At 38.5% G+C, this 22323-nt stretch overlaps 1 long non-coding RNA gene across 1 annotated transcript in view; it reads left to right on the top strand.

Annotated features, from left to right (window-relative positions):
- LOC116660063 overlaps window positions 1-12147 on the top strand; it is a 68306-nt gene extending 56159 nt beyond the window's left edge. The window contains exon 3 of the long non-coding RNA XR_004315427.1: window positions 12038-12147. This is a non-coding gene — a long non-coding RNA (uncharacterized LOC116660063). The remainder of the gene's footprint in view (window positions 1-12037) is intronic.
- Window positions 12148-22323: the final 10176 nt, after the last annotated feature.

The following is a 22323-nucleotide window of genomic DNA, read 5'->3' as shown; positions in this document are numbered from 1 at the left end:
AAGAGATCTGCAGGGATTGAGAGAATGAGCCACGTGGTGTCTGCAGGCAGAGTCAACGCAGAGACCCTGGGCCGGGGTTGTGCTTGGTGTGTTTGAGTAGCAGCAAGCTGATAAATGTGGCTGAAGCAGGTGGACAGAGGAGGAAATGTGCAGGGAGAGAGTGTCTGGACAGGTCACATTGGGCTTTCAATGAAAAATAAATGGATGGGGAAGGATATTTATTGAGCGCCCATTTTGTGCCACACTTTGGTGCTTAGTTTTGGAAATACAAAGTGGGTAAGACAGATGTGGGTCTTGCTCTCTTGGATCTTTTGCTGAATTTTGTTCTATGAAATATCACTTCTGGTCACAAAAACGCAAACAATAGCAACAGCTTACCCTCTTTGGAAATGGTAGGTCCATCCAGGCTCACCTCGGGCCACGAAAACCACTAATGTCATTATTTCTCTTCCTTCCATCTTTTAAAAAAGCTGTGATCTTTTGTTTGCTCTTTTAAGAGTTCAGTTTAGAATATGACATGGCTGGGCAGTTTTTGGTCTGTCTTTTGGTGATGAATGACTGACCATTCAGCCTTACAACAACTTTTGGCCAAAGTTGTGTTAACCAGTGGCAGGTTTGCCAAACAGCACTTTGTATGACAAAGCACATTTTATTTGTATGCATCTGAGTTTTCTAAATCATCTTTGCCGAGCATTTATTTATGCCACAAAGTTTCCAAATGCTTGCCCCAGTCATTGAGGGGAAAGGTGTCGGTTCCAGGGCAGTAGAATGGGTTATTTCCCTGCCCACTTTGTGCGTATTTCACCCCATTAAGCCCAGGCATGTGGCATTTAGGAAAGGATTTATTTGTCACAATTCAACTGCAAGTAGGACATTCCCTTCTGAGCGTTTTTGGAAATGTATGGCACTCCCTTCAGAGCTTCATTTGTCTGTGTAGAGATTGCCAAGACCCGCAGTGCTCAGATTTTTGCTAAGTGCAGTCAGGAGAACGCCTCCTTTTTATTGCTGAGCTCTTAAAACTCAGGAGAAAAAAACAGAAAGCCCTGGAGTGGAGGTTCTATGCAGGTGTGGGGAGGGGGCCCCAAGGAGCAGCAAGATGAGCTCTCCCAGTTTTGGGTCAAAACGAGTGCCAACTCACAAGACAGAAAGCATGTTTATGCTTGCCACCCTAATGTTTGGTCTGTCTCATTAGACATAGTGAATCATGTTTGCAAACAGGCAGAGAAAATTCAAGCTGTGTGTGTTTATCTTCTTAGAGATAACTTTTGTAGCAGGAGATTTTTGTCATTCTTCCTGTTGGTAACTGGTAAATACTTCTCTGATTCTGAAGTTGTTTTTGTTTATTTGTTGTCCCATTAAAAAAAGTTCAGTTAGGTTAACTCTGCCCCTCACCTCATTCTGTCCTGGTGGTACAAGGAATGGCATCTGATTAGCAAACTAGATTAATTGTAGTTAGTAATTATATGAATTGTGTATAGTCTTCCCAGCTTGACTTCCTCCTGGGAGGGCGGCTGCCCTGGGAGGGCAGGTGTTCCCTTCTGCTTGTTCTGTCAGCGAGGCCGAGCTCACCCTGTTGTCCACCACTCCCTGCGACCCAGTCAGGTGAGTGCCTGATGCTGGGGTTCAGTGGCCACGTCTTCCTACCCAGCCATTTCCTTACAAAGTTGATGTTTTAGCTCTACCTTTGGCCTTTTATTTTTCTTGTGCAAATGGTTCAGATCCCTGTTTGGAAAGAAGGGTGCTCTTTATTGATGCCACCTCAGAGATTTCCACTGCAGAATCCCCAAAGAGTGATTTTATGGATGTAGAAAGCAGAAACCTGGTTATCGACCATCACTACAGGAGAGAGACCCAAATTCAAGCCAGTAGCTTAAAATGGCAAGTTGCAATAATAGTTTAGCCCTCAAAATAATCTCTGCATAAAGAGCCTGGCAGTAGTCATTTAACCAACAGAAAAGCTAATCAGCATTAGTCCTACAGAAAGAGGTCTGAGCAGAAGAAATCCACGTATCAATGGATCTCTTTGTGAGGGCAAAAGACCCCAAACGCTAATACTCCTCTTTGTTGCAGATGAGTTGCTGTCACATTGCCCCAGCAGTGAGCAGTTCTGTGTAACAACTGCTCACTTGGCTTTCCCTTCCAGAACAGCAGTCACAATCGTTAAGCCTTGTTCTTAAGCTTTAGTCTGCATGCTGGGTTTCAGCCTGGCTAAATGCTATAAATGGGGAGATGCTGGGACTCAGATGGGGCCCATATGAAGTGGAGTTCTTATGACAGGGGTGTATGTGCATCATAAACTTTTTTCCCCAATGTGTAGATGACATGATTTTACATATGAAAATCCTAAGAGATTCATTAAAACAGTGAGTTCAGCAAGGTTATAAGGTAGATCAGTATTAAAAAATCAAGTATTAGATGTGTACACCAGTGAAACTACCACCACGATCAAGATAGCTAACAAAATTGTCCATCTATCAAAATGCATCAAATGGCACACCTGAAATGTGTGTAGTTTCCTGTACAGGAACCACACCAATATAAAGGTGCTAAAAATCAGTTCTATTTTTATATACTTTCAATGAACAAACTGAAAACGAAATTAGGAAAACAATCCCAATTCACAGTAGCATCAAAAATAAAACCTACTTAGGGATACATTTAACAAAAGAAGTGTAAAATTTATATCTTAAAGTGTGAATCATTGTTGAACTAAATTAAAGAGGATCTAAATAAATGTAAAAGAAATCTCATGTTCAGGGGTCAGAGGGCTTAATATTGGTAAGATGCTAATATTCTCCAGACTGATCTACAGATTCAGCACAATCCCTGTCAGAGTCCTAGGTGGCTTTTTTGTAGAAATTGGTAAGCTGATTCCAAAAGCATGAATTGCAAGAGACTCAGAATAGCTAAAACAATTCTGAAAAAGAACAAAGTAGGAGGGTTCACACTTTCTGATTTTGAAACGTAACTACAAAGTGATGGTAATCAAGACAGTGTGGTACTGACATAAAGACAGACATATAGATCACTGGAGTGGAATTGGTATTGACATGAGGATAGACATACAGACAAATGGAGTAGAACTGAGAGTCAAAAATAAGCCCATGCATCTGTGGTCATCTGGTTTAGGACAGTTTGTACATTAAGATATTTTTTGAGAGAGAGAGAGATCACACTTACCTAACTTTTATTACAGTATATTGTTATGATTGTTCTGTTTCATTATTAGTTATTGTTAATCTTATTGTGCCTAATTTATAAATTAAAGTTTATCATAGGCATGTGTGCATAGTAAAAAAAATGTAGTAGTATATTTAGGGTTTGGTATCAGCCGTGGTTTTAGGCAACCACTGGGGGTCTTGGAACGTATCTCCCGTGGATTGGGGGGATTACTGTACTAGCAGCAATATGAGAAGTGGAAGCTACTTAAGAGATTTTACCCTATACATTAAAAAAAATTATTTTCCTAATTCTAAAGGAAATGCATACTTAATATGAAAGTTATAAAGTAGAAAAATCATAAAAGACAAAAATTATTTATAATCCAACAGCCCATATTTTACCAATGTGAACATTTTGGAATGTTTGCAATTTAAAAAATGGCTTAGATAGTAAATATTTTAATACTAGGAGTTCATATCCCAGTATTTTAAGTAATAATATGTGTTCCCAGCCCATTCAAAAGCCCCAACCAATTCCTAAAATATGACTAAAATATTCTTAAACATCTGTAGAGAAATAGACAGGAATGTAAAGTATTTAAAGCACCAACTACTTATTTAATACTTGACAGAATCATAAGTGGGTATGTTTGTGTGTTTTATGAAACAGTGCTGAATAGTGTTGGATAGAAATGAAACATTTCTCCTGCATTGCAAAGAACATGCACTGTCATGTCATTCAAACAGTTAAATATGTCAAAGATGCAAAGCAATGCAAGTGACAGTTAGCAAAATGAAATCAACAGGGCAACTTAAAAAAAACTTATTGAAGTATAGTCCGTTTACAAAGTTATATCGGTTTCTGGTGTACAACTTCATGTTTCAGTCACACAGGAATATACATATATTCCTTTTCATGTTCTTTTTCATTATAGGTCACTACAAGGTACAGAATGTTGTCCCTGTGCTATACGGAAGAAACTGGCTTATCTATTTTATATACAGTAGTTAATATCTGCAAATATCAGACTCCCAGTTTATCCCTTCCCACCCACTTTACCCCCTGGTAACCATAAGTTTGTTTTCTATGTCTATGAGTCTGTTTCTGTTTTGTAAAGAAGTTTATTTGTGTCTTTTTTTTGTTTTTTAGATTCCACAAATAAGTGATACGGTATTTTTCTTTCTCTGTCTGACTTACTTCATCTGTGTTGCTCCAAACAGCATTATTTTATTCTTTTTTATGGCTGAGTAGTATTCCATTATATATATATAATGGATATATATATATATATATATATATATCCATTAATATATATATATATACACACACACACACACACACAACTTTTTGTTTACCTTAGGCCAAAGATTTTTTTTTTTATAACTTTTTTTGTTGAGTTATAGTCAGTTTACAATGTTGTGTCAATTTCCGGTGTAGAGCACAATTTTTCAGTTATACATGAACATACATATATTCATTGTCATATTTTTTTTGTTGTGAGCTACCACAAGACCTTGTATGTATTTCTCTGTGCTATACAGTATAATCTTGTTTATCTATTCTACATATGCCTGTCAGTATCTACAAATTTCGAATTCCCAGTCTGTCCCTTCCCACCCCCTCCCCCATGGCAACCACAAGTTTGGATTCTATGTCTATGAGTCTATATCTGTTTTGTATTTATGTTCTTTTTTTTTTTTTTAACATTTTTTATTGAGTAATAGTCATTTTACAATGTTGTGTCAAATTCCAGTGTAGAGCATGATTTTTCAGTTATACATGAACATACATATATTAATTGTCATACTTTTTTTTTCCTGTGAGCTACCTCAAGATCTTGTATATATTTCCCTGTGCTATATAGTATAATCTTGTGTATCTGTTCTACATTTTGAAATCCCAGTCTGTCCCTTCCTACCCCCCACCCCCTTGGCAACCACAAGTTTGTATTCTATGTCTATGAGTCTGTTTGTATTTTGTATTTATGTTTTTTTTTCAGATTCCACATATGAGCAATCTTATATGGTATTTTTCTTTCTCCTTCTGGCTTACTTCACTTAGAATGACATTCTCCAGGAGCATCCATGTTGCTGCAAATGGCATTATGTTGTTGGTTTTTATGGCTGAATAGTATTCCGTTGTATAGATATACTACATCTTCTTTATCCAGTCATCTGTTGATGGACATTGAGGCTGTTTCCATGTCTTAGCTATTGTAAATAGTGCTATGAATGTTGGGGTGCAGGCGTCTTTTTGAAGTAGGGTTCCTTCTGGATATATGCCCAGGAGTGGGATTTCTGGGTCATATGGTAAGTCTGTTCCTAGTCTTTTGAGGAATCTCCATACTGTTTTCCACAGTGGCTGCACCAACCTGCATTCCCACCAGCAGCGTAGGAGGGTTTCCTTTTATCCACAGCCTCTCCAGCATTTGTCATTTGTGGACTTTTGAATGATGGCCATTCTGACTGGTGTGAGGTGATACGTCATTGTAGTTTTGATTTGCATTTCTCTGATAATTGGTGATATTGAGTATTTTTTCATATGCCTATGAATCATCTGTATTTCTTTCTTGGAGAGTTGCTTGTTTATGTCTTCTGCCCATTTTGGATTGGGTTGTTTGTTTTTTTTTCTTATTAATTCGTATGAGCTGCTTATATATTCTGGAGATCAAGCCTTTTTCAGTTTCATCTTTTGCAAAATTTTTCTCCCATTCCATAGGTTGTCATTTTGTTTTGTTTATGGTTTCCTTTGCTGTGCAGAAGCTTGTAAATTTAATTAGGTCCCATTTGTTTATTCTTGCTTTTATTTCTATTGCTTGGGTAGACTGCCCTAGGAGAACATTTTTGAGATGTATGTGAGATAATGTTTTGCCTTTGTTTTCTTTTAGGAGGTTTATTGTATCTTGTCTTATGTTTAAGTCTTTGATCCATTTTGAGTTTATTTTTGTGTATGGTGTAAGGGAGTGTTCTAGCTTCATTGCTTTACATGCTGCTGTCCAGTTTTCCCAACATCATTTGCTGAAGAGACTGTCTTTATTCCATTGTATATTCTTGCCTCCTTTGTCGAAGATTAGTTGACCAAAAGTTTGTGGGTTCATTTCTGGGCTCTCTATTCTGTTCAATTGGTCCATATGTCTGTATTCCATTATATATAATATAATATAATATAATATAATATAATATAATATCTATCTATCTATACCACAACTTCTTTATCAAGTCATCTGTCGATGGATATTTAGGTTGTTTCCATGTCTTGGCTATCATATATAGTGCTGCTGTGAACATAGGGGTGCATGTATCTTTTGGAATTAGAGTTCTCTCCAGATATATACAACAGGGCAGCTTTTAACAAAATATTTAATTGCCAGTTAGTAGCTGCCTGAATGAGACTAGTGGGAAAGAGAGCTGGAGGCCGTAGTCACAGCATTGCTGCCTGGGGAGTGAAGGGTGGGTTGGTGGTGGGTGATGGGATGTGTGAGTGAGCTGGAGATAAGATGAGGAAAACAGCAAATATATGAGGTTTCTTCTTATCTAAGTTCAGGAAACTTTGTGCTCAGTCTTCTCTTGTTGGGCTTAAGACACCAGAAATTGGTCTGTTTTCCACAATTCATTGGAGAAGAATGCTGCAACCTCACTCTTAGATTTGCAGTATTGTCTTCCCCAGAGAATTCTATTCCCTTGATTGAGATGTACATTTATGATTTCTCCCTTGTTTAGTCTGTAAAATTAGGGTCAGCCAGATGGTCAGCGTGACTGATTTTACTTTCTACAAGTAACATTAATGGAAATGAATGCCTAGCCTTTCATTTTATGCAGCACAGATGTTGGCTAGTTAAGCTTGCCTATAAATCATATTTTATCCATAAACTCCAGTGTATTCTATTTAGAACCACAGAGTAAGAAACTAATAAATACAATTAAACTCTTAATCCAGGGAGGACTCAGATTTTAGCCTGATTTTTATTCTCTTTCTCTCTCTCTCAATGCTTTTAGTAAAGTGATACAAAATAAATATCCAGGCTGTATGGTTTATATTCTAATTCCTACTTAACTCTTGGAATGGGGTCTTATTGAATTTTGAAATGCTAGTAGGGAAATGGTATTGATGTAGCTTGGAACAAACAGGTGCAGAAAAAGTTTTCGTAGGATGAATTTCTATCTCTATTTTATAAAAATAAACCCCCAGGAAAAGGGATCAGGGTCCGTTAACCTAATCACTATTTCTACGCTGCAAGAAAATGGGCTGTTATTCTTCATTTTTCACCACACTGATTAGTTTAAGCACTCACACTCTGGCTTCTGAGATCCAATGTCTGTTTCCATGGGAACTGCAGTGGCCAGTAGCCCCTGAGTTGTCAGGCGCTTCTGATAATCTGGGGGAGCTCGCATCTGGGTGCAGGTCAAGTTCTTCCTCCAGCATCTTTGTTCATTTAGTGGTTTCTGAGCCTGTAGAGATATCTTGAGATATAGGAAGCTGAAATATGTAAGTTATATTAAAATGAGTGTGTGCATATATGTATATATATATATATATATATATATATATGTCTGTGTTATAATTTTTACATTATAGTGCATAAGGTATATTTTTTTATGGGAGTAAGAATTGACTGGGGAAAAAAAGGGATTTAAGGAAGGCCATATAGCGTAAAACAGAGCTCTTGTCTTCAAGAAACTTAAAACTTAACTTATTTGGATGGTTGTCTCCTGTATTCCATGCTCAAAACAAAGATCTTAAAATACTCTCTGGAGAATGTTCCAACCAAATGCATGTTCTTCAGCCCTGGCTTGAGTTTCTGCCCTGAATCCTTGCCCCTTTTTCTCTATCATGAACCAGGATGTGTAAACTAGAAAGATGTTTAAATATCCTTGCTTTTAAGTCCTTATGTGTTTCAAGTCTGGGGATATCCTTGAGCAGTTAGAGCTTTGATTTATCTCCTCTGGTCCTTACTCTGGGCACTCTTGCTGCTAAGAAGGAAAGCTGTCTCCCCCAAAGGGTCCTCAAACACATCTCTCCCTGAAGCAGCCTCCAAGAACTCCTTATCAAAATCCCCACGAAGACTCTGCTGTAAGGGCCCCTTAGATTTTACATTGCTCTCACTTAACCGCCCCCCCATCCGTCCTTTCATCCCTTCAACAAATATTGAGAGCTGCCATGTGCTGGGCCCTGTGCTAACTGTGAGTACAAAGTCTGCCTTCGTGAAGCTGAGAGTTTAGTGGGGAAAAGCCGTCACAGAAGTAAACACATACCTCATCTAACAACACGTCACACAACAATACAAACACACACCTCATCACATAACAATAAAGGGCTTCAGTAAGTATTGTGAGATTTCCACAGAAAAGAATAAGGGGTGGGACCTAATTTATACCGGGTAGGATTCATGGAGGTTACTTTCTACACTCAAGATGCAAGTACTGAGTCTGAAATACGTGGGGTGGGACAGATGGAAGAGGATGTCTCCTGGGTTGGGGACTTTCTCCAACTTCCCTCACCACTTTCTGCCTTTGCCCTCACCTCTGTTGAGCACCTTTATGGTGGTCCTTTAGTGCTCTGTCATCAGTTTTGGTATTTAGTTGCATAATAGATTCCTCTTTGAGAAAGGGAGGTTAGTGGGGTTTGGAAGCGGCGATATAGACACTCAGCAAGGAACTAACAACCCAAAGGCACCCACGTATCAAAAGGACAATGCAGACAGCAAGGGTGCGTGAGGGCAGTGGTTGAGGCGGCTGACGAGGGCTGCAGGGGAGGCAAGGACTTGGGCTGGACTGAGAAATTTCTTCTGCACCCAGCCTCGTGTTCTGAGGCAGCAGCTGCCAAGTCCAGAGCCTCTCCAGGGGTGCTCTCTTCTCTGCATGTGGCAGGGCGAGCGTGGTGGTGAGGGTGGCCTGGCTGCAGATCGCTGGCTGAGGACTCATCTGATGACCCCTGGCAGGTCCCTGGCGATGTGATACACTCAGTCACACTTCACAGTGGTAAGTGTGCTGTGGGACAGGATCAGCTCAGCCTGAGAGATAGCCAGTACGTCTCCCCATGTCCAGACTGATGAATAGCTTATGCTGGGTGAACAGAAATTAGTATCAACCTCATTCACTTTATTGCTTGTGAAATCACGGCAGTGACTTTTAGGATGGCTGGTTTTCCCCTTCCTTTTGTGATGTTAAGAGGTCATCCCATCATTTCTGGCTTCTGTGGATCCTGCTAGAATGTCAACTAGGGATAAACTTGGAGTTTGGGACTGGCAGATACACCTACTACATACAGAATAGATGAACAACAAGGTCCTATTATATAGCACCGGGAACTAACTATATTCAGTGGCTTGTAGTAACCTTTAGTGAAAAAGAATATGTATATATGTATATATATAACTGAATCACTATGCTGTACACCAGAAACTAATATAACATTGTAAATCAACAATACTTCAATTAAAAAAATGGGGAAAAATGAAAGTAATGCATTTTTTTCCTCTGACTGTTTTTAGGATTTTCTTTTTGTTTTCTATGTTAAATATACCTATTTTTTGTACCAGAAAGATTTTGCATCCAATGAGTTTTTGGCTTAGTCACATATTATAGAGTAGTTTAGAATAAACAAAAGGTGTAAAATACACTCACAGGTTTTGTTTTACAGCTTTATTGAGGTATAACTTAAATACCATGGAATTCACCAACTGCAAGTTTACAATTCAGTGAATTTAGTATGTTTATAGAATTGTGTAACTGTCACCACAGTCCAGTTTTAGAACTTTTCTATCCCTTGATTTTTTTTTTTCCAGGTCCTTTGCTGTCAGTTTCCACTTTACATACTTTCTCTCTGCCTCCATTTCTAGGCAATCACAGAGCCACTTTTTGTCTCTGTAATTTGTCTTTTATGGATATTTCATATAATTAGAATTACCTATGTAGTTTTTTATGTCAGGTGTACAATGTGTTGATTTGATACACTTACATATTGCAGAATGATTATAACTGTAATGTTAGCTAACACCTCCGTCACATCATATAATTACCATTACTGTTTTGTGGTAAGAACATTTAATATTTGCTCTCTTGACAACTTTCAAATATATAATGTACTGATAGACTATTGTGAGCTATAATCACAATGCTGTGCATTAGATTCCCAGAACGTACTCAGCTTCTAACCGGAAGTTTGTGTCCTTTGACAGATATCTCCCCATCCCTCCCACACCTGTGACTGGTGACCACCATTCTACTGTTACTACAAGTCCAGGTTTTTTAGATTCCACATGTACATGAGGTCATAGTATCTGTCTTTCTTCATCTGACTTATTTAACGCATGTTGTCACAAATGGCAGGATTTCCTTGTCATGGCTGAGTATGATTCCATTATATGTATGGAATATATATAGTTTCACATTTCCTTTATCCATCTGTTCAGCTTGTTTTCATATCTTGGCCATTGCGAATAATGCTGCAGTAAACATGGGAATGCAGATATCTCTTTGAGATCTTTGGATAGACATATACCCAGAAGCAGGACTGCTGGATGGTAGGGTAGTTCTACTTTTAAATTTCTGAGGAACCTCCATACTGTTTTCCATAGTGGCTGCATCAATTTGCATTCCCTCTAGTGCATTAAAATTCCATTTTCTCCACCTTATTGTCAACACCTGTTAATGACACTTCTTGATGACAGCCATTCTAACAGGTACAGGGTGATCTCTCATTGTGGTTTTGATTTGCATTTCCCTGATGGTCAGTGATGTTGTACTTTGTTTCCTGAACCTGTTGGCCATTTGTATGTTTTGGGAAAAATAGCTCTTCAGTTCCTCTGCCCATGTTTTAATTGGATTGTTTATTTTTTGTTATTGAGTTATATGAGTTCTCTGTATCTAATTTGGATATTAATTCCTTATCAGACATACGGTTTACAAATATATGCTGTCATTCTGTAGGTTGCTTTTATATTTTGCTGACTGTCACATGAAGGTATTTTTGGTCCTTTTTAAATGTGGTATATATTGTGGTATATGTATCATAGTATATAACATCCAAATTATCTTCTGTTTTATGTTTTTTCACTTGATTATCAGTTACATTTTTATAACTCTTCATGTATGTAGCAACTTTTTATACTGTGACAATGTGAATAAAAGAAACTTGGAAGTTGTGGGTGGTACTGTTTTGCATTAAAAAGTTTCTCACTTTTTTCTCTTAGGAAGATAGTTTGAGAGGCATGTCACTTCAGTCTAGTCAGAGGTGATCTGTATTGAGACTGGATTAGGGTTTTTCTAAGATCTAGTTTGCCTCTGGTTAATCCCTGGGCTAAATTCTTTGTGGTCTCTGTCTCTTGACGTTTCTCTCCTAGGAAGATTCAATCTGACCCCTAGAGGTTTTGAACATAGCTCTTTAGGTTTTTGCCCTACTTAGCTTCAAAATCTGGTAGACGTCTTAAGGGCAACAATATAAGCCATAAAATACCCTCCTGTGGTATTTTTTTATCTTGAGAACCATGAAATTGTGAAAGTTTTACTCTGCCTTTCCAACTTCGCTCCTGCAGCCTCCCCTGCTGCCTCAGAACCCAAGCACTGACCCTCGGTGAAAGCTGACCTTGCTGCTAGGGCTTATCTAGCTTCTAATAACGTCAGCAGCTGTGACGCCTCTAAATTCACAGCTTCTTTCTCCTTTCCCCAGTAGGGTCCCTCTGCAGGGGCCAACTTCAGTCCTCATGCCTATTTTCAAATTGTTAAGTGACCCCAGGAAAGAAAATGCCTGCTGATTTTCCACTCTCCTGGAAAAGGCTGGTCTGAAATTTTACTTCTTTGGTCCTCATTGACTCCACAGCTTTCTGACATGTTGGTACGTATGATTTTTGTAATTTGTGTGGTTTTTTTCCCCCTAGTTGTCAGGAGGAAACTTGACGTGCCACAACCAACTACATCCTTCCCAGAAGCAAAGTTCATTTTTCTGTTAAAGAGGAAAAGAGAAGTGAACTCCATAATCTGTAAACCAGTAAGTTTGTTTTAGATACCAAGCAAAATTCTACAATTTGTTATTTATGAAGTAGATGGAGAGTTACTATAAACACACACAGTAAACTAAAGCTAATGCAGGATCACTGAGAATAATTATCTGTAAATAGAATAACTCCATTTCTTTGCTCTCCCCGCCCCACTTTGGTCAAGGTTACAGAAAAAAATAGATACGGTCTATCTGAAACCCAGAAAGATATTTGACAAAGTTTTTCATGGTATCCTTGTTAAGATGAAGAAATGTGGGGTTGATGCTAATGCACTGAGATGGCTTTATACTATAAAAGGATCTTAACCTGTGACTCTGGATGACTTTTTGAAGAGATCAGTGTGAGTTTGAAGAAGTGTTTCTGGATAGCACTTGTTATCCAGACCAGCTAGGAGATTTTAATCAGTGAATTTGATGAAGGCAAAGATAGCACACAGATCATGTCAAGTCAGAGTGAATTCCAGTAGACTGAAAGAATCAAGGATCAAAATATTTTTGGCAGGCTGCAATAAATAACTGTAATGGGTACAAATATAATATCCTGCTTTGGAATAAAATAAAAAATAAAAATGCAGGCTGAAAAAGGCATGGCTTACGGAAATACATGTTTTAAAAAATCACTTGGGAATTATTGTTGGCATGATCTCAGAATGAGTCAACAGTGTGCTATGGCTGCTAAAAAGGTCAGTATGATTTAGGCCAGCATTTAGTAGAATGTACGCTACAGAATGAGGTAGCTGGCGAATCCATTGTACTGCATCCTCCTTGGACATATGCTGTAGCAGTTACATTCTGAGCATCATAATTTCACGGGGTGGGGAACCATATCTGAAGCTCACCCAGAAGAGTGTAACCAAGATACAAAGGTGGGGAACATAAAGACAGAAATAATTGCAGGATATAAGAGTGTCTAACTTGGGAAAGAGAAGGTTCTGAGAGATATGAGCATTGTCTTCAAACATATGCAGAACTGCTTTGTCTTTGAGGTTAGAACCAGAAGAGAAATAGGGGGAAAGCTTGCATTTCTAACATTAAGAAGAGCTTTTTCAAAACACTTACATAGGTGTCTGAGTCTTGGATGAGGCTACTTGGTGTAGTTGTGAAGGTCTAGGACTTCCGGATCAGGAAGAATGTAACAGCAGACTCCTCTGTCATTTATAAGCTTTGTGGTGTAACCTAATCCTGTCAGGCTCTCAATTTCTTTATTTCTCAAATGGGGACAATTAATAGTACCATTTTTATAATCATTATAAAAATCAAGGGAAATAATTCAGGTAAAGGGCTTGCCATGGTGTGTGGCACATTCTATATGCCCAATATATGTGAACTATTTTTGTGGTACTGAGATGTGGTAAGAAAAGCACCCGCCGCTTACGCCGGACACGGTTTTTTGTCGGTAAGTACGAAACCAAGCCTCAACTCAGAATTTAGACTTAATGCCCGAAACATAGGTCCCAGTGATGCTGACTTAATCTGATGTTACCATGAGGAGTCTACAGACCATAAAAGGTAATTCTAGAAGACTTTTCAGGTGTCATTTTCACATAGATCTTCTGCTCGGACGAACTCATAGTATGAGTTGAGGAAACATCAATTTATTTATTCCTTCTAGGTGGGCAGTTTTAACCAAATGATGAATACGTATGCAAACACGCATCCTGAATTTTCCAAGTACGGCCAGTTTCAAATAGCTTACTCCTTCTCCCCTCAAAGTGCATTATTACACGTATATGTAAGATGTGGTTGGAAAGACAAGCAGAGTCTATATATGTCGCCCAGTTGTGCTGAGATGGTCAGAATCATTTTCTGTTAAGAAACATGGTTCAGAAACAACTGTGAGGCCCCATTTGACGCTCATCAGCAAAGATGAATGTAACAGCCAGAAAGGATGCAGAGCAGTGGGAATGCAGACTGCTCAGGGAGCGTGAGTTAATAAAACCACTCTGGATACCAATTTGGTAATATCTATTAAAATGGTAGATGAGCACACTGTATGACTCAGCACATCCATTTCTGTATATCTGCCAGAGACACTTGCACATGTGCAAAAGAAGAAACAGATGGAGTGTTCCTTGTAGCATTCAACATAAATGTTCATCAAGTGGAGAGAGAATAAATAAGTTATGGCTCAGTCATCTGAATGAATTTTATACCAAAACTGAGATGAATACACTAGAGGTACATCTGTAAGTGTGGACTTGTTTTAAAAACTAATACTGAGTGAAAATACTCTTTGTGGAATGATGTTTATAATGATCCCACTTATAGAGAAACTTGACTGTAAAATAATGTCTGTGGTTGTAAATATGGAGCAAATATATAGAACCCTTCATGGTTGAGCCTTGTTTTGGAGGAAAGTAAGGAGAAGAATGGGGGAATTGTAAATGGAGGAGGGTGTTAATTCTATCTGCAATATTTTATTTTCTTAAAAAAAAGATAATTCTGAAGCAAATGTGGAATAATGTTAATATTTGATAAAGGAGGATATTAGGTACATAGCATTTTACTATATTACTCTTTTCTTATCTACATGTTTAATATATTTCACAATCCTTTTTTCTTTTTTAAGAAAGAAGGGATCTCTTTTCTATGTCCTTGCTCACTTTTTCTGGAAATGGGTCTGGTAAGACCCAGGGGACTAAGACCACTGGGTGGACCCGAAGAAAGAGAAGGGTCTGCCTCTAGTTTGGTCTCATAACTTGAAAGTCAAAAGGCATTGTCAAGTCTCCTGTTCAGTTCAGCTGGCTCACCAGGTTTGGAGGTCACACAGAGACTGAGATCAGAGTGCTAGAGAGCAATGGAACGTATTCAGAGATCCCTTACAAATCTAGTGTGGTTTTAAGTAGTGCAATGAGACCGTGTGTCCAAAGATTCACAAACCATATACTGTTCCCACTGAGAGATTTAAGTAAAAATAAGTTTCCATTGGAGAGGTGGGTGAAGGGTAAGAACAGAGAAAGGCAAGGTACAAGGAGGGTCTTAGCGGGGGTGCTTCTGAGGAGAGCCCTGGCCAGTGGGTGTCTGCGTGGAGACCCTGTGCACTTGGGGGAAAGGATGAAGGTGGTGTTAAAGAAGGAATTGCGGATGGAAGGCATAAAGGCCCAGTTTGGCAACTTCATCCTTTTGCTTGTGGTTTTCTGGTAATAACTACCCTAGAAAATCCAATCATCCAGACAGGAACGCTTGGAAGTGTAGCTGAGTGATTAATGAAGCTCGTGCTACTTAGCTGAGTGGAAGGATTGCACTTGCCTAAATGTCCAGATGGCAGCTTGTTCCTTTCCCTCTAGGGTCCTCAGAGCCTCGAGGGACTCCCGCTCTGTCCCCTCGTGTGGTCGATGGGGTGAATGGATTCCCAGCGTGCCAGAGGCCGAGGTCTCAGTAAAACCCTCCTTCTGGCTTTTAGTGATTATTCTTCAGTCCTTTTTTAGTGTCCTTAGAGGAGAGCTTTCCATATTCAATAAGAAATTGGTCTCTTTTAGATGCATGAAGTGTTTCTATGTTTGAGCAATGAAGCAAATGGCCTTGAGGACACATGACTAAGTATATCTCGTCATAGAAAAGCATCCCAGGCTCTTTAAAAATGCTATCTTAGAAAGGAGACTTTGCCTTAAGGAATAATGCTGGAGAAAGAAGTTCGGGAGTTTAAGGCAGGCTTAAGAAACTTTAAAATTTAGATGCTTTTCCAGTTTATGTATTTTGGTGTATAAGGAGGAGTGGAGGAGATGTTAGAAGGAGAAAGTGAAGAGGACCAGAGGTGAGGGAGAGTTAAGATGTGAGGGAGGTGATGACAGTGTTGGAAAAGGTTCCTTCATTTCCTGGCATGGACAGAGGTTTATGCTATAAAGAGTATCCATCAGATTATTTCCCTTTTACTTTAAAGAAAATTCAAAGCTTCTGTTGTTAGCCTATACTGCCTTCTCCTGGTTAGTCTCAGCTTAGCAGCTAAGATATAACAAAAGTAAACGCTGTGTGAATGAATCCACATGTAACACAGGCATTGCATTGCTGATTATGCTGCCTGCCTGTTTGCCACAGAGCTGGTGGTGTGTCCATATATTGAGGGGCTGGCTTAGAACCGTAATGCTCTTGGTTCATGACCCTTACCACTGTGACCCCATGCGTATATTAATAAAATGTCTGAGTAGAACATTTCAGTTACTCCAAAACTGAGGAAGGCATGTGTGTGCAGACTGAGGTAACTGTGAGCTGCTTACTTCTAAATGACAGACGTTATACAAAATAGTAAGCATATGAAGGGACATTTCTTGCCAGCCTCCAGAGTTGACTTTAATTTTCTCTCCTATGACTTGGCAGGAGTGTGATGGAGAGATTTAAACTATAGCCTCCAGAATCACAGACAAATCTCAGTTCAGTTCAGAGTATTGGTCCTTTCTCAGTGAGAAGAACTGTCTCCAACAGTCAGACAGATTTTGAGATTCTGAGAATTATATCTATAAAGTGAAAGAAAAGGAAAAGACTGAGAAAAAGGAAGTGGAAATATAAAATTATTGATGTTGAGTAGGTAAAGCCAAAGCTTTACACACACACACACACACACACACACACACACACAGGAACCTGGAAATTGTACAATGTAGGGAATCTATCTGTGAGTGACTTAAGATGGAAAGGAAATAGGAAATGTTGATATGAAAAAAAAATATCGAGGGTGAGGAGCACGGCTTAGGTTCTGTCTCTAGCCTTCTGTCAGAGCATCCCTGCATTTGGAAGTGCTGGGGATGGGGAAAAGTTTACGTCCAGATGGTGGAAGCTTGGGAGGCTGAACACAGAGAGGAATTAAACGCAGGCTATCGCCAACTATACAAACTGAGACAGAATGGGAACTAAGTACAAACAAGGAAAAACAGAAGTAGGAATCAGAAAGCCAATGCGCTGTCATGTAGGAGAAAGGAAACGTGGAGAAGGAGGGAAATCAATCTGGGTCAAATCCCAAAGAACCATAAATGTCACAGTGGGAGCCAAATACACCTACACTGAGCTGAGACAGAATTTAGCTTCATCGTTTCTTGTATTTTCAAATGCCTTTTAATTCCTGGTTCCTCCGTGCACAGAGGTTCTACTCCTGGAGTGCCTAAGGCAGCAAGTGGCTTCTAAGGAACATTGTTGGGAGGACATTAGCTAACCTACTTAAGAGAGATTAGTGATGAATATGTGTACATCGTATTGTGTGTGTGTGTGTGTGTGTGTGTGTGTGTGTAAAGTCATTGGAACCCTGTTGTTTGTCTTGGTTCTTCTTAACTAATTATTTTGTCTTTAGAGTCTCAGACAAGAATTCCATTCATGTACCTTTAAACCAGAAAGAAAGGTTGGCTACGGTAAACTTGGAGTAAACAATAGAGGCATAATCAGATAAGGTCCCCTTGGATGGAACATCAAACCTGCTGTCCCACCAATCAGATCTTTGCTATCGAACTGATTTAAGAGTAGAGACTATTTCCACCTTGTAAATGATAAGGACAGAAAGATTACAAACATACTGTAAAGTGACCATCTGGTGTTCTTTATAATACAAAAATATGGGACAGTGTTGTCTGTTGTTTGTTGTAACAGAGCCTAGAATTCAATAAATATTAAGTGACAGTGGTAATGTGGAAATCTTCCTGATTGCTCCAGAGATGACCAACTAAACCTCATAGCCTTTCCCAGAGATCTAATAAAAGCTAAGATAACTGATCAGGACAATGAGTGAAAGTCAAGCCAAACCACAAGAAGATGATCCAAGTTAACGTACATGATCAGGCAGGTGGCTTCACCATGTTCCAGTAGGAGTATTTTGATAGCTGGAAGCAAGATGAAAATGGAGTGTTAGTAATCGTCTTTTTCCTTCATAGTTAAGATATCAGAAACCAGTGAGATATTCTGTAGCCGGTGAAGGCACAGTCTCTAAGAGCCAATTTATTTTATTCTAATTGGAGAGGTTGGCAAGACTTTTGAGATTGTTATTTTAAATACCTTTTGCTATTAAACTGTGGTTAGGAAATCCGCTCAGCCAAAATGATGCTAAAACAGCATTAAGTTTATGAGTCACGGAAGCAGGAATGAATCCAAATAGTTCCCTGCACTTCAGCACAGTAGAAGTCCTTGATTGCGATGGAGCACTGCTTTAAAATTGATATAAGACAGGAGCTCAGAATCCTGGCTTCCCTTCTCACCTTGCTTATTGACCAAGGAAAGGTTGGGTGAGCCATTGTGTGGATTCACTTGAAAGACTCCTCTTCTGCAGAATGGGGTTAGTGACGGGCACATTTGGGTCTCCTGGGGCACAGAGCAGAGTGTCTTCAGTGAAGTCCTTTACACACAGGGAGCAGGACTGGAAGGTACTGTGGGTCTGACTCCCTCTCAGGCCCTTAGATTCCGCTTTCTCTCTTCCACTGTCCATCCCTCTGTCCCTGCTCCCTTTTCTTCCTGATTTTGTTTTCATTTTTGTCTTTTAAATTTGTCTACACAGTTCAGTTTAACTTACTTCCATCCAGTGCTCGTCTTCTGAGCAGGAAATGGCAAGTCAGCCTATGGGAAGGCTCATGCCTTAAGTGGATTAATTGGCACAAATAAAATACCAGCACACATGGGTTTCTGGGAGCTCCGGAGGTTTTTGACTGTCTGTGTTCTCGAGGGTTTTCAGCTTTTTCTGTCCCACACATTGTTCCACAAGGCTCAGAAGGGCTTAATGAGATGCATCACTCAGATGCCCAATAGACTGTCTGGCTAATAGGTCAATGAGTCTTACATAGTATCACTTTGAACAGAAAATTTAACGGGGAAAAGGCAAGGGACTTTCTCAGATCTCCATCATCGCAGTGAAAGAAATAGAAACCAGTGGAATTTCTGATACGCTTTTTGCCCCAACTATAAAAGCAATTTATTTTCATTTTAGGAAATTTGTAAAAGGCAAAGCAGTACAAAAAAAAGCAAAAACAGAAAACTGTAGTCTTACAACCAGCAGACACCTGGTCTTGGTTTTGTGTTCTGTTTCCTCCCAGTATTTTAATGCATTATTGTCTTTTAGATGGAATCATATAGTACAGACCTGGTACCTTGCTTTTGTCGGGTAGCAAACATTTTCCCAGTTACGAAAATTTCTTAGAACATTTTATTTTTCGAGGTAGTGTAATTCCACCACGGGGATGGATCATAATCTACTTAACTATTTTCTAGTTCTAGATATTGTTTTTATTTTTATATTGTAAATAAAAGTGATGAGCAGTTTTAGACATACATTTTGTAATATTATTGAGATTCCTACATGTAAACTTACTGAATAATCAAAATCTGCCCATTTTAAGGCTTCTGATACATGTTTCCAAACTGCCTTTGAGAAAGGTAGGAACAGTTTACCCTCCCAACATCTGTATTTGAGGAGACCTGTATAACACCGTGGTATTTCACTGGTGTATTAATTTATGGTTTTATTGTTCATGAAGTTGAATGCATATTTTTTGTTTCCCTGTATTTATTGGCTGTTTTCATTTTTGTTTAATTGCCTATTCATATTCTTGATACATTTTTCCATCGGGTGTTTAATTTGTCCTAATTTTGTAACAGTGTTTTATTTATCAGAGACAATATAGTTGCCTATAGTACATATTTGCTCAGTTCGTTATACCTTTGCTTACTTTGGATTTTTAAAATTGTTTTAATTGCCTATTGACAAATGACTGTGTGTGTGTGTGTGTGTGTGTGTGTATTTACAAAGCCCTTCTCCACCCCAGTACTGTCCAATCATTCAGCTAACATTTAAATTTGTAGTCTCCCTGGAATTTATTTAGATGAAATGCATGAAGCAGAACTCTAATTTGATTTTTCAAATGGGCAAATATTTATTACAGTATCTATGATATTGTAATAAATATTACTATCCATTCTCTTCCCTACTTTATCATGTCTAAACATTTTTAATGTATGTTCCTTTTTTACTTTTGATTAAATTTCTTTGGTTAATTTCTTATTTAAATTCACCAAAAATCACTTTTTAAAAACTATTTGAGTATTTTAAAATCTGTAAGGGAAGGTGCCATTTGTCACTCTTTAATTATGTGTATGTAAGTGTGTGTATATTACTTCGGTATAAGCGTTCTTCCTGATAAACTTTAGAAGCACTTTATAAAGTTTCCAAACAATGACTCCATTTCTCCAGCTTTAAATCACTTTAAATTTATGCATTAATTTGGGTAGAACTTAGGCCTTTTAAATATTAACTCTTCTCACACATGTATTAGGATACTTCCTTATTTATTTAGCTTTATACAATTTTATGTTTTTTTCCACATGATTCCTTAATGGTATTTAAATTTAATTTCTAGATAGTTTATATGGAGATCTAGAAATGTTACTCCTATATCTTCTAGTGTCTTATATTGAAGAAAATAAATCTATGGTCAAGCTGAATTTTATTCCTTTGTGAACAGTGTAATATTTTTTGGGATGCTTGTGGGATTCTTTAATCTTGGAAATTTGAAATTTCTACATGAGTAAGTCTGGTTAATTATAGTTGTCTAGTCACTTTCCATGAAGTTTCCCCAAATATCAAGAAACGATTTCAAAATTCTACAACAGTGTAAATTTCAGGTTGGGAACAATGTCTTCTGTTATTTCTCTGATTATTGATTCTGTTTGTATTTGTTTTGCTTTCTGTTTTTATAGGAGGCAGCATCTTCTAGAATTATTCTTCATGTCCTTCATCTTCTACCTTCTTGCTTTCATCTCTGTATCTTCTTCTGATTCTGGGAGGATTTCTTCTCCATCACAGTCATTTCCTGCAGTATCCCATAGTCTATTTAACATCATTGTTCAGTTTTCAGTTGGTCATTATGTTTCTGAACCTCATTTAGTCCTTCCAGATTTTAGTGAAGTCTTTCTTTCTGATTGTTTCTCAGCTAGGTGGATGCCATGGTTTCTTGAATGTTTTTGAGAAGAGAATCAGATATTTCTAAAAATTTGTTATGATTTTTAGAATAACTATTTCAAAAGGTGGTACTCCAGCTGATTTTTTTACAATGACTTAATTATTTTGAACACCAGTATTTTTCATGGACTTTGGATTTGCTCTTTCATAGAGAGGGAGGTTCTGTACTGGTTATTCATCAAGTAGGAATTGAGGTGGGCTAATGTTTGTATGTATACCTGCCTCAATCATTTGTAGAAGGACCCTTAAGTAAAAGACCCCAGAATCTCCAATGAGGTGAGAAGTGGGAATTCAGAAGTCTATAGGACCCCTTACAGCCATCATGTAATATTTTAACAATATGCCACAGTTATGGGTAGATTATTCAGGAAATTCCTACCCCTCTTTACTACCTCATCTTTCTCAATTTTATGTCCTCCTCTACTTACGTGGACCTCCATTCTAGGAGGAACCTCAGGCATAGTTTCTCATTTAAAAATTTTTCTGTGCCTTGGGGCTGCCAACTTCAGGAATGCTTCTCAGATTCTTTCAGTGTTGCTAGCAGGATTAAAGTCCAGAAAAACTCAAAGGAGTCCTAGTATCCAACACCCTGTTCCTAATGCCGTTCCTCACTCTTCTGAATTCACTCTGGGGTTGAGTGCCTCTCCTCCCACAGACATCCATGATAAACTGCTGTGTTTCATGGTAGCGAATGAACACATGTATCCTTCTTTCAATTTCATCCCACTCTTGCTAGATCCAACAGAAATTCCTAGAAATATCTACCCTATTGATGGCATCCACCTCTAGTTTCATCCACTGATGTGGGTTTTATTATTTTTAAAAATTAATTATTGATTACAAAGAGTTTGTGGGGGAGCACAAAGGGACAGGTATCGGTAAGAAATAAAAACATGGACTTTAAATGTCTTAAAGCTACACAAAACCAGTGGAAAGATGAGTTGATTCTTAGACAAGTCAAAACGTCTCCTTATACCTTATTTTCTTATCTTGAAGTGAAGGTTTTACATTCAGTTTCTACAGGAGCTTCCACAGACAAGGTTTGGGGATACGGATGGTGATGACCATGGTAATGTTGATGAGCACAGAGGTGATGATAAGTGTAGGGATAATGATGAGCGAGCTCATGGGGTGTTTAATTGATGATAATTGCTAATATTTTTCAGCCTTGCTGCCTATCAGGTACCAGGCTAATTGCTTTACACACATGATCCCAGGAAATCCTTATAACAGGCCCATGAGAA

This window comes from Camelus ferus, chromosome 26 (genome assembly GCF_009834535.1).
Source record: "Camelus ferus isolate YT-003-E chromosome 26, BCGSAC_Cfer_1.0, whole genome shotgun sequence".
Classification (NCBI taxonomy): Eukaryota; Metazoa; Chordata; class Mammalia; order Artiodactyla; family Camelidae; genus Camelus; species Camelus ferus.
Note: the sequence above shows the minus strand (reverse complement) of the source record. Positions and strands in the feature narration are given on the sequence as shown.